Source organism: Sturnira hondurensis, unplaced genomic scaffold (assembly GCF_014824575.4).
Source record: "Sturnira hondurensis isolate 20B ecotype Veracruz unplaced genomic scaffold, ASM1482457v3 Scaffold0025370, whole genome shotgun sequence".
NCBI lineage: Eukaryota > Metazoa > Chordata > Mammalia > Chiroptera > Phyllostomidae > Sturnira > Sturnira hondurensis.
Window position 1 is genome coordinate 335,928 of NW_028098001.1, and position 4,675 is coordinate 340,602.

General features: G+C 35.4%; 1 pseudogene; it reads left to right on the plus strand.

Annotated features, from left to right (window-relative positions):
- The first annotated feature begins 3,578 nt into the window (after positions 1 to 3,578).
- On the plus strand, positions 3,579 to 4,252 carry LOC118982366 (protein SET-like; annotated as a pseudogene).
- The last annotated feature ends 423 nt before the right edge of the window (positions 4,253 to 4,675 follow it).

Sequence of the window (4,675 nt, forward strand, 5' to 3'; positions counted from 1 at the left end):
ATAACAAGTTTTCTGAGTTTTTGTTTTATAAAGTGATAATATGTTTAGAATACTTTTGCTAAGATATAAAAACTCATTTTCATAGATAAGTAACTTTATTCTCATAAAATATATTATCTTGCACCATCATACTTTATTATTATAATTATTATGCTTATTTCTTTCTTCTATTTTTCTCTTATTAAATTATTTGACTGTGTCACTTTTATTATTTTGACATATATTTTTATTTTATATTTCTTTCATTTCTATATTCATTTTCATTTTAGAAATCATCCTCAAATTTTTGACATCAATATCTTATATTTAATTGTCATATCAAACATAAAAATGATTATTGGCAATATGGTACTGCTGAAAAAGAGAAGCACATACAACTTTCTTAACCACATCTTAACCCATGTTAATCCATCTTGCTTCTTGGTGCATCACACTCTATCATGTCGTTCTGTATTGGACTTTAGTTGTAACTGGTTACTTAATATTTTTCATCACTATAAAATTTAAGTAACCTTTATTCATTTATTGTTTTCAAGTCTTCCTGAAATTGTATATAATAGCTGTGCCAGTCTTCAGCCACTGTGGAAAACAGTGTGGCTCCTCAAAAACCTAGAAATGGAACTGTTTTTTGACCTGGTAATTCCACTGCTGGAATTAAACCCTAAGAATCCTGAAATACCAATTCAAAAGACCCTCTGCACCCCAATGTTCACAGCAGCATTATTTACAGTAGCCAAGTGCTGGAAACAGCCTAAGTCCCCATCAGTAAATGAGTGGATCAAACAACTGTGATAAACTTATACAATGGAATACTACCCAGCAGAAAGAAAGAAAGAACTCGTACCCTCCAAGACAGTATGGCTGGCTCCAGAGAGGATTATGCTAAGTGAAATAAGCCAGACGGTGAAAGACAAACACCACATGATCTCACCTATGAGTGGAACTTAATCAACAAAACAAACAAGTGAGCAAAATAGAACCAGAGACATGGAAATAAAGAACAAACTGACAGTGACCAGAGGGGAGGTGGAAGGGGAATAATGGGGGAAAGAAGGACAAGGGTTAAGTCAAAGACCATGTATAAGTCAAAGACCTATAGACAAAGACAATGGGATGGGAAAAGGACTGAATGTGGAAGGTGGAGTGGGTAGGGCAGGGAAGAGTAATGTGGGAAAAAATGGAGACAAATAATTGAACAACAATTTAAAAATTTAAAAGAAAGAAAAATGTATATAATAGAGTTGTGTATATTATATATAATAATAGTATATAAATAAATGTAATAGTTATATAGTTTATATATAGTTCATATATCATATATTTATATTTAATGTATGTATTATATAGCATGTACTATATTATATAATATAAAGTATGTTAATACATAATTTGATGAGCCTTGTATATCTGAAAGGATATTTATTTTATCTTTGTTTGAATTATGGAAAAAGAAGTTATTGTGTAATTTATAGTTCTAACTTTATTGTTATATTTTCTCAGAATGTGAATAACATTTATCTAATGATTTTTTTCTTTCCATTTTGCTGCTAGGAAGTCTAAATCTTATCTAATCTTTCTTTAAACAACTTCTCTTTTCTCTCTGTCACTTTTATGAATTTATTTATTTCTGTTTGACCTTCTCAGAGATATCACTTTAATGTTTTATACTATTTGACACTTAGTAGGTTTTGCCGTTTCAAAATTATTAATTTTTTGGAACTAGGAAATTATTATTAATAATTTTCTAAAACACTATTTTTAAACCCTAATTCCATGTGTTTGAATTAGTGGGTTGTTGTATATAATTCGGATAGGTTGCTACTTACTATAGTTTCTTACTGTATATACCGATTTGCATATTTATTTGAGTCCAACATTAGTAGTATCTTTAAAACTCAAATCTGATTCCTAAAATCTGAGGTTTCCAAAAACATAATTGGGAGTCCTGACACCATTTTCCTTGGGACATTCTCAAAGTGAACACGTAGCCATAGGTGTAAATATGGGGATAAAAGTCAGGCAAGAAAGGCAGAACCCAAATCTCCTGAAGTCAAAAGTAGACAGTGAAATAGCCGTTACAATGGCCAGTTCCAATGGCATCTTCTTAAATATTACTGAGTCTCTAAAGGTAGAACTAATGGTTCTTTTCCTTGTGTTCTCATAGTACTTTGTTCACATCTCTGTCTTACCACTTGCTGAACACTGCCTTAACTGGAGCTGCAGCCCTCGGTCCTTCTGAGTCTCACCCTCTGTAAATTAACCTGATGTCTTCCCCCTGTAGAGTCTCCAGTAACTAAGCAGATGCATGTAAACAAGGCTCAAGGCAGCAGAGATTACAGTTTAACTCAGATAGGATTAGAAATGTTCCTTCCACTGTAATAAGAGGGAACACAGTATGTGGAACAGAAAGAAGTAGGAGGTTGATTTATTGAAAGATGAGATAGTGTTGTCTGCATCAATTTTTTTAAAAGCTCGTGGTGGAGACATTACTTGCTGTGCTAGCTATCTGTTGGTACATAACGAATTACCTTATATCTTAGAGGCATAAAACAACATCTATTACTTCATAGCTCTCTGAGTCATTCATCCTGTGGTACAGAATGTCTAACAGGACTGTAATCCAGGTATCAGCTAAAGCTGCAGTTATGGTAGCTTCACTAAGGCAGAATTTTCTTCCATTTTGACTCCAATGGTTATTGGCAGATCCCAGGTCCTTGCTGGATGTTGGCTGTAGACATCGGTTTCTTGCCACATGAGCTTCTCCATAACATTACTCAGAGCACAGCAGCTTACCTCCTCCCAAGTGAACGATTCAATGGACAGCAAAGGACAGAGTGGCAAAATGGAACTTGAACAGTCTTTTTGTAACCTAATCGCTGAACTAATACCCTATTACTTTCCCTGTATTCTGTTGTTGGAAGCAAGTCAGTAGGCCCAAGCAACATTTATACAAGGGCATAATACTGGGAGGTGGAGATCAGCAGTGAAGGGGGAAGAGGAAGTGTTTGCGACTTTGGAGGAGATGGGAAAAGTTTGAAACAGTGCTCTACAAAGGAGAGTGGAAGTATCAGTAAGTTTTTTCTCTACTACACTACCTATTTGGATCTGGATGAATGGATGCAATTTCGGAGTCATTGATTCATATCAGTGCACTGAACTTAGAAATGCCTCTGAAAAGGAGAGTTGGGTGTGCTTGGGTGATTTTAATACAGAAAATACCCAAGAACTGGCATATTTTATTTCTTTGAGTTCAATTTCACCTAAGGGATAAACTCTTTCTGCTTTTTGCTGAGTTTTCCTCAGGAAGCATGGACTAGAAAAAAAAGCTTAAAATAAGAAAATATAGCTTTAAAAAACTGTTGGAATTAGACAAGGAAAACGGTGAACCATTTAATATCACTTCATCTGGCCAAACTTGCCAGTGGTTTCTTAACATTTTTTAGAAGACATCTTTATAAAAGTATTTTTTGCCGCTTCTCTAGGTACAAAAAGTATAAGTTCTTTTGTTCTTTGCAGTGAAAATACCCAGCTACATAATTGAACATATGATGAAGTGCAAAATAAAGTAGACAGACTTAATGAATAAGCAAGCCAGTGAGGACATTTTGAAAGCAGAATAGGAATATAACAATCTACGCTAACCATTTTTTCAGAAGAGGTCAGAATTGATCTCCCAAATCCCACATTTTGGGGTTACAACATTTGTCAACCATCCACAAGTGACTGCACTAATTGGAGAAGAGGATGAAGAGGCACTGCATTATTTGAAAAGAGTTGAAGTGGCAGATTTTGAAGATATTAATAAGGTTACAGAATAGATTTTTCTTTTGATGAAAATCCTTACTTTAAACATGAAGTTCTGTCCAAACAATATTGTCTGAATGAGAGTGGTGATTCATCCCCAAACTCCACTGAAATCAAATGGATATCTGGAAAGGATTTGAGGAACCTTCAAGTCCAAGGCTGAATAAAGCCAGCAGAAAGGAGCAGCATAGAGAGGAACCAGAAAGCTTCTTTACCTTATTTACTGACTATTCTGATATAGGTGCAGATGAGGTAGGAGAAGTCACCAAAGAAGGTATTTGGCCAAATCCATTACAGTACTATTTGGTTCCTGACTTGTGTAACGAAAAAGGGAAGGAGATGATGATGATGATAAATAGTGTTGGAAGATATTGATAAAGAAGGGGATGGGGATAAAGGTGAACAAATTGAAGAAGATGATTAGGAGGAGGAAGGGGAAGATAACTAAGGGAGCACTGATGAATTTTAACCTTTTAAAGAAATTTTCTTTCATTTCTGGAAGCAAGTTGCAGGTTTTTTTCCCCTCTTGTGTTCAGTTGCCTCATTTTTGAAGTTTGTTTTCTTACCTTTCCACCAAGGTTCTCACCTTATTTTGTGGAGATAATGAGCAGAAGAATAATACACTGAGTGAGAAATCTCTGTCCCTCTCTATTCCAGATTCATTTTTACCTTCTCCTGACTCAACAAAAACTTTATGGAACCAAGACCACTGTGCTCTGGGGGGTGGGGGGGGAGAAAAATCTGCTCCCCTACTGTTTTCTTACCCTCTGATCTTTCCTTGGAGAGGCACGCATGCAATATGAAACTGCAATGGGAAATTGCAAAGGACACTGTGCTGCAGGAAAGAGGCTCTCTCAACCCCCTTATCCTA